Source organism: Elgaria multicarinata, chromosome 3 (assembly GCF_023053635.1).
Source record: "Elgaria multicarinata webbii isolate HBS135686 ecotype San Diego chromosome 3, rElgMul1.1.pri, whole genome shotgun sequence".
NCBI classification, from domain to species: Eukaryota; Metazoa; Chordata; class Lepidosauria; order Squamata; family Anguidae; genus Elgaria; species Elgaria multicarinata.
This window is the reverse complement of record NC_086173.1, coordinates 73,015,617-73,037,770: the sequence shown is the minus strand read 5'-3', so window position 1 is coordinate 73,037,770 and position 22,154 is coordinate 73,015,617. Positions and strand designations below refer to the sequence as shown.

Sequence of the window (22,154 nt, the reverse complement as noted above, 5' to 3'; positions counted from 1 at the left end):
TTGGACGACAACTCCCAGCATACTTGGCCATTGGACATGATGGCTGGGGTGGATGAGAGTTGAAGTCTAAAACATCTGGAGTGTTACCAGGTTGAGAAAAGCTGTTTTAATGTACGTGCACACAGCAAGTTACACCTGTGTAGGATCGTCACGCACAGGATAATCTACATGTTGAGCATAGAAACTTAGGAAGCTGCCTTGTACTAGATAAGACTATTATATGTCCATTTAACTCAGTACTGTCTACCAGTGGAGGCTGGTAGCCCTGATTTTCGTGGGACTGTGAGTCCATTCTGGGTTTCTGTCCGAACCAGCCAGAACTCTAAGGAGCTGTCCAAGGTGCTGAAGCTAATCTTTTTGGGGGGCTAGAGTTCAGCACCCTGGATAGCTCCTTTGGAGTTCTGGCTGGTTGTGACTGAAACCCAGAATGGATTCACAGCCCTACTGAAAATGGAGCTGGCAAAGACGCTCTAGAAGACGGTGTTCACATCACCTGCTACCTGATCCTTTAACTGGATATATGCCAGTAATTGAGATGCAAAGCATGTGCTATAGTATCCTGTTATAGTAACCTAACTGGTACCCTATTATATGTGAAATTCATGTACACTACTACTAAGAAGTGCCTTCCTCCTCATTGTCATGTATGGAATTTTGTTCTAATAACCACAATATTCCTTTGTCTGCTTCTACTGAAGGTCTTCTTTTCCTGTTCTTTGATAGGATGCTCTGGTGGTGTTTAACATGTCAGCCCTGGTTCACCATTATTGATCATAACAGGCATGACATGAAATAATGGACTGAAATTATAGAAAAGTAGTCTGAGGCTAGTTTTTTGTTTAACACTTGCTAGGAAAAGCTGGATATACTCTTCTTTGCATTTCAATAAAAAGGTACACTGGCATGTCACTGGAATTTTGTTCGTTATCCTGTTTCAGTGCAAGGCATTAGAAGAGATGAACTGATGGTGTCCCTTCCAATATGCTGTAATTCATTTATATTTGGATTCTGCAGCAAATTCTGAATTCAGGGAGAGGACAATAGCTACTCTCTGCAGCCCGACTATTTGCAAACAGCAGTTATGGAGTACTGTATTAGGTGGTAGTTGACTTTGGAAACAGCATGCCCTGTGCACCATCATACTTTCACACTGACCATTCCTAGGTCATGAATTTGGAATGCTCACTAATTCCTAGTTTTTTCTCTTTTTGCTGCTCTCATTTGTGTTCGTTAAAATGGCTCAGATATTTCTCTCAGCAACAATTATTGGGCAATAACTCTCCTCAGGAGTTTTTACAGAGCTGATGCTCTGCTGTCTGAGGGCTCTCTTGGGCATTTTCCCAGGCAACCAACCCTTCTGCCTCCTCCTCCTCCTCCTCCGTTTTTCAGCAAACATTATGCAATCTCTAGGCTGAACTACTCAGTTGATGTCTCAATGCAAGTAGCTGTTCCCATGCTTGGTGTTTGACTATTATAGAATCATAGAATCATAGAATAGCAGAGTTGGAAGGGGCCTACAAGGCCATCGAGTCCAACCCCCTGCTCAATGCAGGAATCCACCCTAAAGCATCCCTGACAGATGGTTGTCCAGCTGCCTCTTGAATGCCTCTAGTGTGGGAGAGCCCACAACCTCACCAGGCAACTGATTCCATTGTCATACTGCTCTAACAGTCAGGATTTTTTCCTGATGTCCAGCTGGAATCTGGCTTCCTTTAACTTGAGCCCATTATTCCGTGTCCTGCACTCTGGGAGGATCGAGAAGAGATCCTGGCCCTCCTCTGTGTGACAACCTTTTAAGTATTTGAAGAGTGCTATCATGTCTCCCCTCAATCTTCTCTTCTCCAGGCTAAACATGCCCAGTTCTTTCAGTCTCTCCTCATAGGACTTTGTTTCCAAACCCCTGATCATCCTGGTTGCCCTCCTCTGAACACGCTCCAGCTTGTCTGCATCCTTCTTGAATTGTGGAGCCCAGAACTGGACGCAATACTCTAGATGAGGCCTAACCAGGGCCGAATAGAGAGGAACCAGTACCTCACGTGATTTGGAAGCTATACTTCTATTAATGCAGCCCAAAATAGCATTTGCCTTTCTTGCAGCCATATCGCACTGTTGGCTCCTATTCAGCTTGCAATCTACAACAATTCCAAGATCCTTCTCGTTTGTAGTATTGCTGAGCCAAGTATCCCCCATCTTGTAACTGTGCCTTTGGTTTCTATTTCCTAAGTGTAGAACTTGGCATTTATCCCTATCAAATTTCATTCTGTTGTTTTCAGCCCAGCACTCCAGCCTATCAAGATCACTTTGAAGTTTGTTTCTGTCTTCCAGGGTATTAGCTATCCCACCCAATTTTGTGTCATCTGCAAATTTGATAAGCGTTCCCTGCACCTCCTTGTCCAAATCATTAATAAAAATGTTGAAGAGCACTGGGCCCAGGACTGAGCCCTGTGGTACCCCACTCGTTGCCTCTCCCCAGTTTGAAAAGGATCCATGGATAAGTACTCTTTGAGTCCGATTCTGTAGCCAACTGTGAATCCACCTAATAGTTGTTCCATCTTGCCCCCTTTTAGCTTGTTTGTTAATCATATCATGGGGCACTTTGTTGAAAGCTTTGCTGGAGTCAAGATATATTATGTCCACAGCATTCCCACAGTCCACAAGGGAGGTTATCCTAACAAAAAATGAGATCAAATTAGTCTGACAGGATTTGTTCCTGACAAATCCATGTTGGCTTCTAGTAATCACTGCATCGATTTCAAGGTGTTTACAGATTGACTTCTTTATAATCTGCTTCAGAATTTTCCCAGGGATGGATGTCAGACTGACTGGTCTGTAGTTCCCAAGAAGGCAGTCTTTCAGGAACTTAGTCCCAAGCTCTATGGAGCTTTATAAGCCATAACTGGCACTTTGAAACAGACTGACAGCCAGTCAAATTGCTGTAACAAGGGAGTTGCATGCTCCCTGTAGCCAGCCCTGCTCAACAGCCACAGCATTTTGGACCAGCTGAAATTTCCAAACAGTTTTCATGTAGAGTACATTACAGTAGTCCAAATGGGATGTGGCTAAGGTGTGTGTGACCATGGCTAGATCAGACATCTCAAGGAATGGGTGCAGGTGGACTTACTTCTCTTGTCTCTCTAACTCCATTTACACCTTGAGGACAAGTGACAGAGCTGATTGAGGGAGAAAGAAGCTGAACATTGTTTACTTCAGGTATCTTATGAAGAAAAAAATACATTAGGTGCTCTCTAAAACCCACCCATTTGTCCATTGCTGAGGGTCTCAAAACTTAGACCGAGTAATAGGCATCAATTGCCTATTCACTGTAGCACTGCGGTTGCTTCCAGAGGAGTATTTTTATTGTGCAGCTGCCCTGTCTCATTCATGGAATTTTATTGGGATTCCAGATTATATTGGCTTCGATCTGTACCCCTCCCATGTTTCCCCACCATGACTCGCATCCTTTTTCTTACCAGAAAAATAATGCTAGGGAGGAGAAGACAAAACAGCTGCACAATATCTTTTGATCGGTGGCACTAGGAGCCCTCCATTTAGAAGCACTCTATGTCAGAAAGCCAGAGAAAGCAATTGGCAGAAACTTCAGTTCAGCTCTAGGGATATTGGGGAGAGCCACAACAGAATCAAACTGCTTAGGATTTCTATGAATCCAACACAGATTCTGCAACAACCAGCTGTTCCTGAGTCACCTGGATTCCTGGATTCCTGAGTCACCTGGACTTGCAAATGGGTTTTCTTACTTTCTGGAATTTTACACAAATTTAGTTGTAAAAAAGTACTTGAAATAAAAAACCACCAGCCAAAAATGTACACTTCCTCCATAGGCTAAAGTATGAGAATGCACATTGGGAGGGGGGATCTGTGCACTTGGGGAGGGATTTGCATGTGTAGATTTGTGCAAATTCAGGAACTTGGAAAAAATCCGATTCCAGCAATGAATGGGCAATGGAATGAAAGGCACCTGACAATCTGTGAAATACAGACAGAACGGAATTTATAAAATCAGTGCATCCCTATTCAGTGCTGTCATTGGAAAGATGGACTGTCTAAGTCAAGAAATCTAATGACCTGCAAGTTCCAATGTCAGAAGGGCTCAGTTTGCAAAGGCTCCATTTCTAAGATTTAGCTCATCCCACCCCATCTTTCCCTATATCTCTACCTGCCCTTGTGTTTCAATTCGCCTTGCTCAGCCTCATTTTACCTGTCTCACACACGCCAATCCTTTGCACATTGACTTGGAAATTAGTCCAACTATGCACCTAAATTAAGTTACACACTATTGCAGCCTTATTCACGCAGCCTCTGCAGTGCACCACCATGACTCTAGAACCCTTTCTTAGGTCTGACAGTGCTTCAAATATATCCCGAAGTTACAATGAGGAATTTGGGTTGAAATTTGGATCTCTAAGAGTTTCAGTTTTGCACAGTACATCTTCCCACAGCGACCCTGGTTTTCTGTGAACATTTCCTATTCTGACTTTAGGATAACAGTCCAGTGTTCATCCATCTCCTGCACAAGAGGTGAATCTTAATGAGGTGATGTTTTGATTGATTCTGATGTAAGAATCCTTGATTGAAACTGGGTGTGTGTATGTGTCAGTCAGCCTCACAATCCATGTGGCAGGGAACTATTCTCTTCACTTCAGATTCAGGGAGGTGGCAATCTTTTTCCGCCCGCGCATATAGGAGCAACAGGGACTGAGTTTTAGTCTCCTGTAAGGTTTCAGCGATCAATATTTTATTGAGATTCTATCTCAAGATGACAACATCATTTTCCTTCTTTTGATGTTCAGCCATGACCTGTGTGTGTGTGTAGTAGTAGTAGTAGAAGACAGCAGTGACTGAATGTACTTCCTCCATCTCTCTCTTATTTCTAATAGCTTTGTTCACCTCAGCTGCAATTGGGTTGCCATGGTGATCAATTCTGCCTGGCATCCACACTGTTTGTTTTATGAAGCAATGCCCAGGATTTGCCATTCCTTCAGCATGGGTTTATTGGGGGCAGGAGAGGGGATAAATATGAGGAGATATTTTATCAGTGGAGCACAGGGAGGGGAGAAGTAAACTATCTATATCTGGGGTAACTACTGAAGGAAGTGCACAGTGCAAGGATGACCACACTTTCTAGCCTCAGAGCCTGCTTGAGAGAGCTGAAAATGACTGAGACCTACCAGTCCCAAAATGGTGACAGTTGGAGGCAGAGTTTGGCTAAATCAGCTGGCAGTTACTGATACCATTTTATATTGATATTTGATCCCTCTTTACAAATGGCTAAATTCTTTCCCACAGCTATTTGATAGTAGCAGGGAGTTCCACAGTTCAGCTTTTCTCAAGTAAATACAGACATTGGCTGTGAATGTATCATTACTCAGCCTCTCCATTTTGGGAAGGATTTGCTGATCCAGAGGCTCTACTTCTGGGTTTCCAGCATGGTGTCAATTAGCACTAATGTGCCCCATGGACACCTCTGGGGTTTTTTAACTGGGAGACTGCCATACTGCAAAGCAAAGTATTGCCCTTTTGGGGGGTTGAAAATCTTCATTTGGATTCAAAAGAGTGGTTTTGTATTTTTTTGCTAAGAGACCCATCTCTGTCTTATAGTTATGTTATTGTACAAGTTATGTTTCTTTTAATCTCATCAGTTTGCCTTCTGAGAAATGAGTGTTTTGTGACTGGACATGCCCACCATGGCAGCCATTTTGTAAGAGTGCCCATGACACTTTCTAAATTCCAAATATGCTCACTGAACACAAATGTTTAGGGACCCCTGCTCTACGTAGAAAAAACTATTTAGTTTATATTGTTTCTCTCCCCCTCCCCCCATGCTTCTCTTACATCTTATTACCCATCTCCTGCCATTTCTTCTCCCTTTTTCCTTTCACACTTAACTTGTACCCAATCCCCAACTGCCAGTTTCTTTCATTCCTCCTCCTGTTGCTTTTAATATTCACTTTCTCCTATAACAGCTTTCCTCTCTAATCCCATTCCTCTTTATTCCCATTTTTGTATCATCATCATCATCATCATCATCAAGGCTATATATAGCTCCTGCCTCCTTAGCCAATTAAATGAGCACATATCCAAAAGAATCAGAAATGAATAAAAAGGTGGTATATATATTAAGTCCGATAGCTGCCTTCACCAACCTGGTGCCCTCCAGACATTTAGGAATGCTGTTATGATCAACCCCTGCCAGCATGGCCAATGGTCAGGAATCCTGGGAATTGTAGTCAAAAACAACTGGAGGGCATCAGGTTGGGAAAGTCTGTTCTATAGTGAAGCCTAAAATTCTTGTTCAAGTTGTAACAGGTCACCTTCTTTATAATTCTGTTTTTGAAATAGTTTGATGTACAGTGGAGATCACTGTCTTGGTCCTTGTGAACATTAATTCCCTGCCATCCTTGTCCGTCACCCCAGATCCCCAGCCTTCATGCATGGTAAAAGCAATGTGGATGCAATCCTATACTGACTTCCCTGGGAGTAAAACCCATTGAACGACATGAAACTTACTTCTCCATAAGGTTGTGCTGCAGATAAATAAATAAAATAAGCATCTTTAATTTAAAAGGATAGAATCATGTTTCTAATTCATATCAGTGACTGCCAGAAAACTCCAATGAATTCAGGTTGAAACATATGAAGATTGTGAGCATATTCTCACACCTTGGAAAAATCACAGCATTTATCATGGTTTTTCTGTACAGCTCGATCGTCTGCATTTCTATTCAAAAGTAAGTCCTATTGAGTTCAGTGGGCAAGTCAGTAGGATTGCAGCCTTCTCACAGGAACAAATGTGTGGTCAAAGTATATCAAGTGGAAACAAACCATTGTTCAGTGGCTTTGGCTGCAATCTGGCAAACATTTACATGCCTTTAGGGCCAACTCAAATTAATCACATTTAAATAAAGAAGTGTGATCTAATGAACAGCTCTAGTGTTTTGCTTGGTACAGACTCATAAGAACATAGTTCACTGGCAAAAATCTGAAAATGTCTCTATCCTGATTATGGCCATTCTTATCAGTTGTATTTGACAGGTATTTACATCACTATGGATATTTGGTTTCTGTTGTGTGAATTGCCCAGAGAGCTTTGTCTATTGGGTGGGATAGAAATGTAATAAATAAATGTCTAATTGCAATATCCCTGTAACAATACTATTTGTTCAAAGAAGGATGACATGCTCTGGATAACAATGGGTGCCACTGAATTCCACTCAAATCAAAATTCATTGATTTGGCACTAAACATACTCTGTGTTAAATGTGTAGTGGATAGCTGATCCTAACTTTTTTACTTTAGTGTTATCATGCAGCACCCTGATCCTGACTGGTACCAATAGAATATTTCTCTTTCTTTAGCCCCTGCATGTGTGTGTGTGTGTGTGTGTGTGTGTGTGTGTGTGTGTGTGTGTGTGGATTTAGTGGGGAAATGGTTGGTGGGAAGGTTTAACCCTCTCTAGGCACACCTAGTGGTTCCAAGCTACTAGACTGGGGGCCTGAGCACTTAAACTAAAGTAAAAAAAAAAAAGAGGTTAGGATGTAGTTCAGCTCTCAGTGGGTCTCCTACCCTGGAACTTCTCAGGATTTTGGTGGATTCTTCTGTGTGCCTTCTCCTGATTCTACAGACGGCATTGAGCAAGTGTAGAAGTATTAATGGGCACAGTGACTTGTATCACACTGGCAGAAGAGGCCTCTTCTGCACATGCCTGACATGGCCTATAATGTACTCAAAGGTTTTCTAATGTTGTTAGTCATGCTGAGCATGCAAAAAAGCCTTCTATTGCATATGGTCATGTCTTTTCAGCATGCCATTGCAGGAGTCCCTTCTACCCATTGCTTGGACTAGCCCTGAGGGTCAGAGAAGCCTCCAGAGACACTGTAGGCTGCATCAGTAATGCAGGATGCTTCTGCAAATGCCTTACAGTGCAAGGCAAAGCTCTAGATATGTCAGGACCCACCAAATCATGGTAAGATCTCTGAGGCCGGAGACACCTTAAAAAGGTTCCAAAGCAAATGTAGAAAGCATGGTCCATTTCAGGACAGAAATTCTGATCTTCTACGCCTTGCCATAGTGGAACCAGTTTGTTCTGCCCACCTCAATGGATAGTCCAGCACTAGCACACAGCTCCTGACATAGTGCAATGATCAATTCTATAATCATACCAGGCAGTTCCTTCTGGATTGCCAGCCAGACTGTGTGGACTCATGTTGCAAATCTTGAGCTGATCTGGGGCACAATGAAGATCATGCATGATTGATCATGCATCTGATATACAAGTGACCAGTGGATTCTCATGTGAGTCCCTCTTCATTCATAACAAAGCACATCTTCATGCAGTAAGACTGGAGAAGGCACTATTCAGTAAAATGAAGCTAATTACGTAGCAAGGTCTCCCCAATCTCTCTCCACTATCGCTGTTAATCTTCTGTAAATATGTTTTTAATGAGACACTCATAGTTGTAACATCCAGTAATGGTAGCAGCAAGGCTGACTCCTTAGATTTAGCAGGTTTTCGCCACATAGTGGCAGACATTAATTTAAAGCTGTATAATACCTTATCAAAAACCCATTAAACAACAGCATGGTTTACTTGCTTTTCTTCACTGTGCCTGCCAGCTCATCAAGGAATCCGCATGAGAACAGTGACAAAGCCCAAGGAGTTAAGTTAGGCTAGGGAAGAAATAAAACAGGAAAGATGTAAAGAAAGCTTTGGTTCACATAGAAACTTTTTTAGAATGTACCTATGCGTACATATATACAAACGTACATATTCCATTTATATCCCACCCTTCCTCCAAGGAACTCCAAGGCAACATATGTGGTTCTCTCCCCTCCCCACAGCCACACACACATATATATACCTCATTTGAACCTCACAACAATTCTATGAGGTAGGTTAGCCTGAAAAATATCCGAGGGTGAGTTTTGTAGCTGAGTAGGGATGCCATAGCCTCCTAGTCCTGGTTAAAGAAATACATAGTATTCATTTTCTGAGTTTGCATGCTCCACCATAGTGATGAACCAAAAACAAAAGGGGATGCAAAATCTAGCTATGTGCAAATTCGCAACATTTAGAAAAACATCAACAATGTCCAGGATCATCATTTAGAGAGGGCTGGGGATTGTCTCTCTCCCCTCAATACGCACAGATTTTTCAGATCAAAAGTTATTATTCCTTAGAAGTTTTTATTATCTCTGATAAAGCAGTATCTGTTGTTACAAACAATTAAAATGGACCTATGTACTAGCTATGCATACCAAAGGCAAAAATTGCTTTACTTGAAAAATAGGAGTGACTATTTTGATCTGTATTAATAACAATGCTATAGTTAGGAGATATAAAAAATAATTGCAAGTGCCCTTTTGAAAGGTAACCTGAAATTATCCAAAAGTTGACCAACCTTGTTTTGATTCTTGCCTCCTCCCACTCTTTGCCCTCTCCTCCTCCTCCAATCTAAAATGGTCACTCCGGCTAAGCCAGGTCCCTAAATACGAAGATCAGCAGAGCTATTATGGAAACAGCAATGGCCTATGCTCTGTAAGCAGGGGTAGTATGTGAAAAGTCCATCAAGCCTGTTGTATGGAGACAACAAGGATCAATTAATTAAGAAGCAAAATATCAAGGACTTTGGCAGAAATGTGCCAGAGTTGGCACAGTCTTAATCATGTTAATTTCTACAGCAGATGCTTAATACCTACTTTTTGTACACTCTATCAGCCATTTATATGCCGCAGGCTCTGGTTATACCAACATGAAAGAGCCACAGTCTGCTTGTGTTGTAGTACTTGGCAGGAACCAGGAGCCAATTAATAGCAACCCATCCTTCCTCTGGAAGTAGAGGGAGGATGCTTCCAGATGAAGCTTTTATGACAGCATCACCCTGCTTCATTCACAGAATCTGATGGAAGTGGTCCTAGACCTATATGTCATCATCTTTCGCCTGCAAAAGATGGAATAGCTGCACAATGCCTTCTCATTAGTTGCACAAGGAGCCATCCATCTGTAAACACACTGAGATGAGAGAGGCCACAGACAGAGGAAGCTCTGTAATTTGTAAAAACTTGTTTGAAAACCCCAGATTCTCATTAAAGACAAGGAGGACACAAATTCCTCCATCTTCAGTCAGAATTTGCATAGGCCATCCCAACAATACAGGGCAGGACTTTTCATCAGTTAGATAATAATAATAATAATAATAATAATAATAATAATAATAATAATAATTTATTGCATTTTTATACCGTCCAATAGCCAAAGCTCCCTGGGTGATTTATAATAAATTTATTTCTTACCTGCCTCTCCGTTTGGATCAAGGCGGGGAACAACAGTAAGTATAAAATACATTAAATACTGATTAAAAACATAGTATACATTGTTAAAACATCCTAAAAGCATACTAAAATCTGTATCTGTCCCATGAAAAAGACCCCGATGTGCAAATCTGTGAGAGTAGATTTCATCCACTATAACTTTCACAGCAATTTATGCCAGCTAAGGTTCTTGCAGCATTGCAGGTATTTTATTTATCCTTGGACACAGCTTGATTCATGATTGACTAGTGGGTATCAAAGGGCAAAATAAATAAATGTGTATAGTTTAAATGCATGTGAACACTACAGTTTGCCTTTAATGGGATAATAAAGATGCCATGATAATAGTGATTACTAGGGAAACCCCCCAACATATTTACTGCGGATTAAACTGTAAGTGACATTAATCTCTTGCATAGTTGCTAAACCGCTGTAAATCATATATATATATACATACATATATACATACAATTGATATTGGGAAAGAACCTTGATAAATTAAATTAAATGCTCATTTGATTCTCCTACAGCCGTACTAGATCTTCCTGCCCGTTCCCCCACCCCACTTAAGGCAACTGTCTCTGTATGTGCTTAAATCTTTTATCTTAAATCTGTTTATCAGACAACTCAAAACCGGGATGTATCTTGCCAAGGAAAAACAACTACATAATAGAAACATTCTGAGGGCTCAGTAATAGGCTTTTTATTTGTTTTTTAGCCAAAGATGCTAAACACTATTCTAAATTTAGAATAATGTTTTGTAGTAGCCTATTTTAGGGGGCATGGTGGTTTTATTTTGTTAGCAAAAGTTGAAAGATTTAGACTTCAGTCGTGTGCATATTTATTTATTTATTTATTTATTTATTATTGCATTTATATCCCGCCTTTTTTTCTCCAAGGAACCCAAGGCGGCATACATAATCCTCTTCCTCTTCATTTTATCCTCACAACAACAACCCTGTAAGGTAGGCTGGGCTGAGAGTCTTAGACTGGCCCAAATTCACCCAGTAGAACCTGGATCTCCTGACTCCCAGTTCAACACTTTAGCCACTACACCACTCTGGCTCTTATATAGTAGCAAAGCCCCATAGTAAACTCATGTCCTTCTTACAACCCTAAAATGAATACAGATATTATTGTGATGGAAAGAAGATGGAAAGTGCCATCCAAGATGAATATGTCAGTAGGGTGAGCTGTATTTGCAAGGCAAGTTTAACCAGATTCCTTTCATGCCAGGGGTGTGGTGTGTGGGTGGGTCAGTGGGTGGGGGGTTCTAAGAAGAGAGGTGTGGCCACGTTGTTTTCACAAGTACTTTAACACAAAAATGCATACTTTAATGTGATGGTAGATGTCATTAAAAGAGATTGCTGTATATTTTCACTGTGCCAGTTGTTTGTTCAGACTAGCATACACAAAAACAGGGTGGCTTTTGAGGGCACATCAGGGTAGGAATGTGCGGAAACACCCTGGAGAAATGTTGCAAGTCTTATCGAATTTCTCTTGGCTTCTCTCCAAATTCCTCAGGTGTTTCACCTGAGGAACTCACCCACCCCCCTGCCCTAATCTGCTTTGAATTTCACTGCAGGTAAAACCCAGCAATGCGTGGAAACGCCCTAATAAATGTTGCTCATCTCAGCTAAGTCATTTAATTTCCCTGGGAGTTCCTCGGATATGTTACCAGAAAAGGAAGTCCCAAAATCAGTTTCAAATATTGTTGCAGGTGAACTTTCAGGGGCAGATTTTGATAGGGATGTATGCAAATGTGGTTTGGATTTCATTTTACTTCTATTGGGAGTGCAATTTTATGGAAAAGCTTCCAATTTCCTGAAAAAGCTCGCAAGTGTGCACTTTGAAAAATGATCACCACAATGCAAGAAAATGGAGAAATCTCACATTCGGGAAGGAGATAAACCAAACTCATAGGTAAAAATAGAAGACTCTCAATGAGCTCAAACCTCACTGAATCTCCCAGAGCACAGCTAGACAGGGCACTATCCCAGAGATCGCCCCGGGATCATCCCTGTGCGTCCACATGATGCACAGGGCATCCCAGGAGCATGGAGGGAAGATCCCTTCCTTTCCCTGGAATATCGCCCTACCCTTCTGTTGCAGTCTTTCCTTAGTCTTGGGTGGAATGTGTGGCCGGGCGTCGTGGTTTGTCCCGGCTCCTTGCGAGTAACCATGAAGAGCCGGGACCTGGGCACAGGGCACAGAACTCCTCAGGATCTTTGTGCCCATCGGGATTGGGGTGGGGGGAGGGCAAGGTTTGTTTTTTTAAAAAATAAAACTATTTTTGCACAAGCACTCGTGTGCTCCTTCTCATTTAAAAAACAAAAAATGGTGGCTGCAATGTCACGCACTGTGTGTATACCAGGGCGACGATCTCGTAATCAGAAAATCATGAGATCATCACCGTAAAACCCACCATAAAGCCTTGGCCCCATTCCTACTCTTTGTCAAGGGCACACACTACAGCATGACACACGCAGAAAGCCTGAGCTCTTCTTGATACATGTTCAAGCTCACAAGACTTTTCTTACTTCACATACAGGCATGTTCCTTTCAGCCACCTCTGGCCTGCCTACAACTGGTCAGATTGGCCATTTCATTTTACTGAATAATTTCTTGGCTCATATTCTCTACTTTAGCATGGGAACATAATGGCTGGGTTCAGATGCAATACTAAACCAGTCTTCCCCATCCTGGTGCCCATCAGATGTGTTGGACGGTGACACCCATCATCTCCAACCAGCATAGCCTTGATGGGAGTTGTAGTCCAACATATCTAGAGGGTACACGATTGGGATAAGATGCATTAGAGTAAGCATTAGTGTTACATGCACAAGCAGAAGACTCATGCACTCCCTCTTTTTCTCTCCCCCTCTGGTGCAGACACAAGGAGGAGAGCTGAAGTTTCACTTCCATTTTCTACTAACTGTGGTTGGTTGTTATGTGAGAACTTGGAACTCTAATTTGTCTTAACTTTGGCTAGGGAAACAAGCCAGGATCAAAAACCATGATTTGAAATTGGCTTGTTTTCTTAAACCATCATTAACCACAATTTATTGAGGCTTAGGCATAATAACCAACTGCAGTTAGTTGAAAATGGAAGCAAAAGGAGGAAGAGAAGGGGTGCGGAAGCTCAATAATAGTTTAGCATTATATCCAAGTCAAAGGCAGAAATTGTCTATCCTGATCCTGTAGGTTTAGCTCAATATACATGAGTTCAATCAAGAATGATGGATGATGCCTAAATTGTTATGTGGGTGTCACTTTTAATGTGTGGAGGATATTATTTATTTTTATTTATTAAAACATTGGTATCCCACCCTATATCATTGAGATCTCAAGGTGGTGTACAGATGAAATCAAACTGAATATAAGAGTATATAAGGCAAGGTACAAATTGCTTGAAGATGGGTTGCTGAATTAGAAAGAGAACAAATCCCACCCATTTTAGGGATATCCTAAGTAGCCAACTTAAGGGCTTTTCTGTACACTTGCACATGAGTTTGGCAGGACAACTGCATCATCCTTCCTTCTCTAGAATTCTTCCAAATGTGTGGTGTCTACCACACAACAGAACAGCCCCCCACCCTCTATAATATCTCATTGATGTAATCTTTTTATTTAAGGCAGATGTTCATGTTTATAAGCAGGTGGTAATGGCATTAACGTTTGCCCCCAAATATGTTTCCATCCATGAGTGATTTCTGTAGATTATTCCAAAGAACAACACTCAGGGAATTTGAACTACTATCTTGTGAGATAATGACATTTTTGTATTAATGGAAGAAATGGAAAACAACAGCTATATGGCTTGGTGCTTCTATCCATTCCTTCTCCAGCATTTTGTGAGCTGGAAATCTGGTAGAGTTGGGCAGGGGGGCAGGGGGAATGATAAATACCAATGGGCATTTTCTCTCTAGTCTCTATACCGTAATGTAAAAATACAGTAAATAACTCATGGAGGTTGCCAATACTACAAGGTAAACATGACATCTAAAATGCTGCCTAGAGTCATACAACTGGCAGAAACAAATTTGCCACGTGCCTCACATCTAAGCATACACCATAGGAGCAATAAAGAAATTCTGAAGGAGTACACTCACTGAGGGGCTGGAAGAAAAAAGAACTCATGTGACTGTGTTCCCTGCTTGGTTGGAGCTCAGATTGTTTTTATCATTCTGGTAAAGAAAAGATACAAACACACAAGATGGGTAAGGAGGACAATTGGCTGCTGTCACATCTCATCCTAAAACAGAAAGCCCTGTTTTCTAGTCAATAGAAGCAGACACATGATTGAAGAGAAATGGCAAGAACTTTGAACTGCAGTTTATTATTTTCTAAGGTTTGTAAGCCAAAGTACAAGATGCTAGGCCAGGGCTGCAACCTCCCTCTCTGTAAATGGGCAGGCATTCAGTTTTGTACATCATCAGCTGCTGGTGAATGATGTTTAAGTTGTATCTGACAATAACACAAAATCTTTAGATAGATGTTGACATCACTGCAGGATGGCTTTTCCACTGCAAAGAAGGCCGTTACAATGGCTAAGCAAGTGTTATTACTTGCTTAGTGAATCACCCAGAGAGCTCTGGCTATTGGGCGGTATAGAAATGCAATAAATAAATAAATAAATAAATAAATAAATAAATAACACAGGGTCATTGCACCATAGCCGGCCCTAACATTAGGTAGAGTGAGACAGCTACTTCAGGTGGTAAATGCTGGGGATTGGGAGTGGCAAGCTATTGAAGGACAGAGGGATATGTGCCATGCAGCCTGCCATGTGCCCTCTAAACTAGGTGCAGTGAAGTATGCTGTCCCATTATCAGTGTTGAACTAAGGTTTCACTGTCAATACTATCAGCTTTTGAACATGGTGGTGGGGTGAGGCCTTCACCTCAGATAACCAAATGATTTGGGCCAGGCCTGCATTGCAAAATGTGCAGTTCACATAAAACAACCACTGTGAATCCAATCCATGGATTCTGCGGACTTGCAAACCTGAAATTTTATGCAAATCTAGTCATAGAAACATACATGAAGTAAAAAACCAACAACAAAAATGTGTGTTTCCTCCCAACTTTAAATTGCTCCCACCCTGGTAGCTTTCTTCACACAGCAAGCTGCATATGTGTAGAATCTTGCAGCATAGATCCGGGTGTGAGGAGAGTCTTCATGACATCACAATTTGGGCGTGGGCATTGATTTAAGACGTACACGTTGAGATAGGGGAGAAATACCTCTGTGTGTGTGTGTGTGTGTGTGTGTCACATTTAAACAATCCGTCCATTTATTTTTGTGGCAGGGACCTTGATCCCCACATGGCATCTGTGCATGGTGGTGCAAGCCCAGAACTTGCTCCCTGGCATCCCACATGGAGAACCAGTATGCAAAGGAAGTGTGACTCAGGCCTTAGCTAGATCTACCTCTTATTGTGCAATGGAGGAGTGAAGATCTTGCGATGTTTTTATCGCGAGATTCCCCCCCCCCCGTTCACACGCAGCGCACGACAACCTCAGAGGGAGAGGCGTCGTGCCCACCATTTTTTTAATTGTTAAAAAGGTAAGTATTTTTTAAAAAAATATATTTTCCCCACTGCCCCCCTACCCCCAGTGGGTGTAGAGCTCCTGAGGAGCTCTGCACCCCGTACGTGGGTCCTGGCTCCTCGCGAGGAACCACGAGGAGCCAGGACAAACTGCCGCACCTGGCCACACGTTCCGCAGTCTCAGGCTCAGCCCAAGACCGCGGAAAAACCAGCCCTAAAGGGTAGGGTGAGATCCTAGGGCAAGGGAGGGATCATCCCTCCCTGATCCCGGGATCCCCTGTGCATCATGTGGATGCACAGGGACGATCCTGGGGATCACCCCGGGATTTCGCCCCATCTAGCTAAGGCCTTGGTCCATAATATAAAGTCACAAATGGAGTTGTTGTCTGTTGTTGAATTCTAGCAAATATTACTCTAGAATGATGAAAAGGGAAAATAAACAAGCCTTGCACCATTCTTTATAACACACACCCTGCTGCATGTTATCCACTCATGGAAATGCACATACTTTTTCAGCATCCAGACAGCTTACAATCATTTCCTGCCTTGGGAAACAGCTCTGTGCCATAAGCCTTTGGAATGAACATTAGCAGCAGATTAATCATTAAAATCTACATTGTTCCCTATACTCTGTTGTCCAGCTCCTTGTATTCTTCTGAGGTTGTATGCATGGCATTTGCTGTACAGATCTCTACATGTAAAGCAATTCCTCAGTCGTTTTATTCTTATTAGCTCCATGACAGCCCTTCAGGCAGGCTGCTACAGATGTTAAGAATATGTTGACTTTGGTGGAATGAAGCAGTAGCAATTCATCCCCATACCAGTGGATTCAGGATTTGAACATTTACATTGTACAGTATGGGAGATGCTCATGTAAAATTGGCTAAAATTAATTAAATAATGGGTATTTCTAACCAACATTCAAAGTTATATCATTAAATTTGGAGGCAATGTGAAAAAGAAATTATATGGCTTTAATTATGAACAATAGAAATGGCATGTCTTTGATTCTTGCTCACAGCAGTAACCCCAATATTAAATTATTATGATGTCCTATTTATGTGGAGAGGTACCCCTCCCACTCCATCCCAAAATACTTCAGAATTCCATTGATGAGTTCCCTGACTAATCTTGATCTCTAGTTTACAGTATTATCTATAATGAGCTCTCAGATAACAAATTTATTTCAGTTCTCTCTGGAGCCAAGGGAGTAAACATTAACAAAGCCTGGGCTCCATGTTTCTTTGCAGCTTTCCAAATTGGAATCTGAGAGCCTTTCCCCCAGATGATGCCGGAATACAGGTAAATCACAAAACATTTGCTAAGTTTAGTATACATTACCCTTCTGAATCTAAACTAATAAACTCAACTCAAGGAAAGGTTGTCTTCCAAACTTAGCCATTTAACCAGTGGTTATAATTTCCCTAGGCCAAGGCCATGCTTTCCTCATTTCAGTCAACTTAGAGAATTGCCCTGCCTTGCATGGCTTGACAACATTTTCTGAATTTCCTGGGGCCTTTGAATTTTCCAGTCTGAGATTGGTAATTTAGCCCCGTATTCTTTTTTCCAATTCATGGCCATTGTCTTAGATGTGCTTCAGATTCCTAGCTTTGACCTGATCTGGGTCTGATCAGGACTCCAGTAGTACAATCTTGCCATTATCATCCCTGTAATTATTTCAGAGCAAAATGTCCAAACAAGCAAAAGAAAAGAAAGAAGACAAATTTTATATCAAGATTTAAGGAGCAAATGTCTAGTTGCTGATTTCTAAGCAAATGTCTGTGTACCACATTTGGTCCCAATTTCAAGCAGCACTTGGGATGCAGCAGAATAGGACACGAATGTTTGGGGCAATTTATTTATTTATTTGTGAAATTATTTTTATGCTGCCTATCAGCCCCACATAAGACCACCAAGGCACGTCACATGGGAATCTTAACCATGATAAAGGTGCATCACTGCTTACCAGACCTTTAATTTTCACTATCCTACCACCCTCATTGTATCATCCTTTCAGACTCTGTGACTAGTCATAATTTCTCCTATTTTGGTGACAGAGGAAAGCCTGTGACTTGCTAAGACCAGAATCGATTTCTCTACTCACTGGTTCTTATTGCCTGTTAGAAGATTCTGGAGGCTTCACCCACCATTTTAATGCAGGCATCATAAGTTACTCATTCACTCAGTTCTAGCCTCTATGGGATATCCCTGCTCTTGTATGGCAGTGCTTGAAAACCACATTTTTCTCTGTCTCTGCTAGGCAGTTTAAATTTCAGTCTAGTAGTCTATCTACCATAGCATTATGTATTTATAACTCTTTCAAGCAGTCTATAGATGGAGATCAGCCATGTTTATTGTGACGCAACTACCATATGTTTCAACAAATGTGATAGGGCTGCAAGACAGTTAGGGCAAGGGAGACTGCGGAATGTGCCAATATGACAAACTGCAGATAGACACATCTGAAAATACCCAAGTTGAACAGTAAGAAATTAAGCTGATTTCTGCCCTCATTGGTTTTGGCATTTTGACATGCATGCAAAGGACCTTTTTGAAAAGGTCTTCCTTATGTCCTTTCTTATCCATAGTGATTCAGCAAACTGTCTCCTCCTCGGAACACTTCCGCAGATGCTAATGCTGCCGCCATGTCAGAATGAGAGCATTGTCCACTTGTTTACGCTCCCTTTGCCCCTCCTTACTTAACTGTTCCTAATCTTTTTGAACAAGTGCCAAATGGGATGTTATGACAACTGATCCTTGGATGAATCTTCATACTAGTTAACTCCCCATTTGACCTGTCGTATTTGTGCATTTCTAGCCTGCCTTTCCAAGAGCAGAATTTCAACCTTTTATATAAGTTACACTTTTTCAGATGGTGAAATGAATGCATGTAAGGTTGTCACAGAAATCTGCAACATAATCAAATGCATTGAAATTTCTATGAATCTAACCGGCAGATTCTACAGCGAATCAGCTTTTCTGGAGTCACAGATTCTGTGTATGGGTGTGTGTTTTTTACTTTCTGGAATTTTACCAAAATTTTAGTTATAGAACAATATAGAAAACTTTAAAAAGTGCCCCAAAATGCACATTTTCCCCATTGGTTAAAGCATGAAAATACGCATTTTGGCAGGATTGACATATTTGAGGGGAGTTGCGCATTTTGGGAAGGTTTGTACATTTCACAAGTGTGAATTTGCACAAAAGCAAATTTGCGCATATTTGGGAAACTGGAAAAAAAATCCAATTCTGTCTATGGGTGGATGATGGAACAAAAAACACATGACAACCCATGAAATGCAAACAACAAATTTTACAAAATCCGTACTTCTCTAAATGAATGTAGCTTGGCGCGGAGCCTGCTGCCACGATGCCGCCCCTCTTGCCTGAATACTTTTGTTTTGCACTCTTAGAATGTCTGTAAAAGGCACAAGTGTGCAGTAGTCAAGAGGAGCAATATCATATGACATACATGCATGTGTGAACCAGCCCTCAGATGGCTTGTATTTAAATTATATTTATTATACTTTTATCCCTCCTTTTCTCCAAAGAACTCTGGGCAATGTACCTGGTTCCGTCCGCACCCATTTTACCCCCACAACAACCCTGTGAGTTATGTGAGGTTGAGAGAGAGTGAGTGGCTCAAGGTCACAGTGAGTGAGTGAGCAGCCAGCCCGAGATCACCCAATGAGTAATATGAGCCCAGGTATCCTTGGTCCTAGTTGAACCATTAACACCAAACTGACTATTCTTTTTTTTTCTTTTTTTTAATCTTTTTATTTGCAACACAGCAGTCACAAAAACAAACAAACGGAAAAGAGGAAGAAACACTGACTATTCTTTCACACTCTCTCATATTCTCATCTTTGAAATGCAAACAGTGTGTTAAGTGCAGCTGAGCACCGCATCAGACTCTTTCCCCTCTGCAACTGCCATCCACTTGGTATTCACCTGTCTCTTCCTATGAATTAATGACAGTTTTGATTAAGCAGCCAGCATTGGGTGGATATCTTGCTATAAATAATATTGTTTGTTGAATGGCAATTAAGGTGTGCAATTGCTTGTGAGGCCATTTGTCATCTAGCTTTTCCAAACATCTTTTATAAACTATTGAAAATGTCAAATCTTGCTTTGCCAGACAGGCAATTCAGCTTTCATCACTCACTTATTAAATGTTCTGATATGTACTTTGCACTCCCTCCCATGGTGCCGCTCATGCATGGAGGGACCTCCTGTACCCATCTTCAAGGTCACCCCATCATCTCCCTTCAAATCTGCCTTCTGAGCTCTTGTTTGTAATGCGGCGTGGTGCTTAAAAAACAAAACCCATGGACACCCATAGTGGTTAAGTGGCAGATGTGCTTGTGTCTGGTGGTCTGTCTCATTGTCTTAATTCCCCCTCCCCACAATTTGATTATTGTCAACTATAGTCTTGAATAGAGTCCTGACGCATTGAGGTGTAGCATTTGAAAGCATTCAGACTTGGTGGTAGATAGATCACATACTGTTAGCCATAGAAACTGGCAGCCTGCTTAATCATGAGAGCTCAGCTTGTAAAAATGGAACTGAAGCAAACATGTGAAATTTGAATTCACTGTCCTCTTAGGGTGTGACGGCAAGTCAAGTGCTTCGGGCACTTGACTGCATTCCTGAAGCCTGTGTCTTCAAAGATTATTCATTGCATACTTAATGCCTGCCGTTCATCTACAACTGATGTAGTAGTCAAAAGCAGTTGGACTTGGCGGGGGACACATCAGGCACTGTGACAGCGAAAATGTATTAGGCTCAGCTAAAACGGTAGCACCAAGTCCAAGAGGTCACCCGCATGGTTAACAAGCAGTGTCAAGGGGCTATTATAGAAAAGAGGGCTTCCTTCAGAAAATGGACATCATGCCCAAGTGAGGAAAATAAAAGGGAACACAAGCTTGCACAAAGGCAATGCAAACAGACAATAATAGATGCAAAAAAGCATTTTGCAGAGATATTGCTAACACTATCAAGGCCAACAAGAAAGAATTCTTTAAATATATCAGAAGCAGCAAAACAGCTATATGACTAGGGAGTTAAGGGAGTACTAAAGGAGGACAGGGAGATTGCAGAGAAGCTGAATAAAGTCTTTGTGTCAATGTTTACTGCAGAAGATATAGGACAGATACCTGTGCCTGAGCTGATGTTTTCAGGAAGCGAGCCTGATGAATGGAGGCAAATAGTGGTAACGAAAGATGAAGTTCTCAACCTTATTGATAAATCACCAGGCCCAGGTAGTATCCTTCCTAGAGTTCTCAAAGAACTCAAATATGAAAATGCTGTTCTTCTAAGCAAAATATGCAACATGTCGCTAAGCTCAGCCTCTGTACCAGAACTGAAGGATGGCCAATTTAACACCAATTTTTTGTCCTTCTGAAAAAGAATCAACATGGCTTCTGCAATGGCAAGTTCTGTCTCACTAATATTTTAGAGTTCTCTGAGAATGTCAATAAACATGTAGACAGGGATGATCTGGTGGACATTGTTTACTTGGACTTCCAAAAGGCTTTTGGTAAAGTCTGTCACCAAAGACTCCTGAGCAAACTTATCAGTCATGGAATAAGGGGAGAGGTCCTCTTATGGATCAGTAACTGGTTAAAGAACAGAAAGCAGAGAGCAGGATTAAGTGATACATTCTCCAAATGGAAGGAAGTAAATAGTGGTGTCCCACAGGAGTCTGTATTGGGACCAATGCTTTTCAACTTGTTCATAAATGACCTGGAATTAGGAGTGAGCAGTGAAGTGTCCAAATTTGCCAGTGACACCAAATTATGTAAGGTGGTTAAAACAAAAACAAAAAGGATTGTGAGGAGCTCCAAAAGGATCTCTCCAAGCTGGGAGAGTGGGCAGCCAAATGGCAGGTGCGCTTCAATGTAAGCAAGTGTAAAGTGATACCTGTTGGGACAAAAAAATCCCAACTTCAAGTATAACCTGATGGCATCTGAGCTGGCAGTTACCAACCAAGAAAGAGATCTTGGGGCTGTGGTGGACAGCTCGATGAAAATGTCAACCCAGTGTGCAACTGCTGTAAAGAAGGCAAACTCCATGTTATACATTATTAGAAAAGGAATTCGGAATAAAACTTCTAGTATCATATTGCCTGTATACAAATCTATGGTGCGACCACATTTAGAATACTGTATTCGGTTCTGGACACCACACCTAAAAAAAGAAGATATTATAGAGCTGGACAAAGTGCAGAAACTGGCAACTAAAATGATCAAGGTACTGGAGCATCTTCCCTATGAGGG

At 41.5% G+C, this 22,154-nt stretch overlaps 1 protein-coding gene across 1 annotated transcript in view; it reads left to right on the top strand.

Annotated features, from left to right (window-relative positions):
• The window catches only part of ABLIM3 (actin binding LIM protein family member 3), a 180,475-nt gene that overhangs the window by 35,769 nt on the left and 122,552 nt on the right, over positions 1-22,154 (top strand). The gene's annotated exons all lie outside the window — the stretch shown is intronic.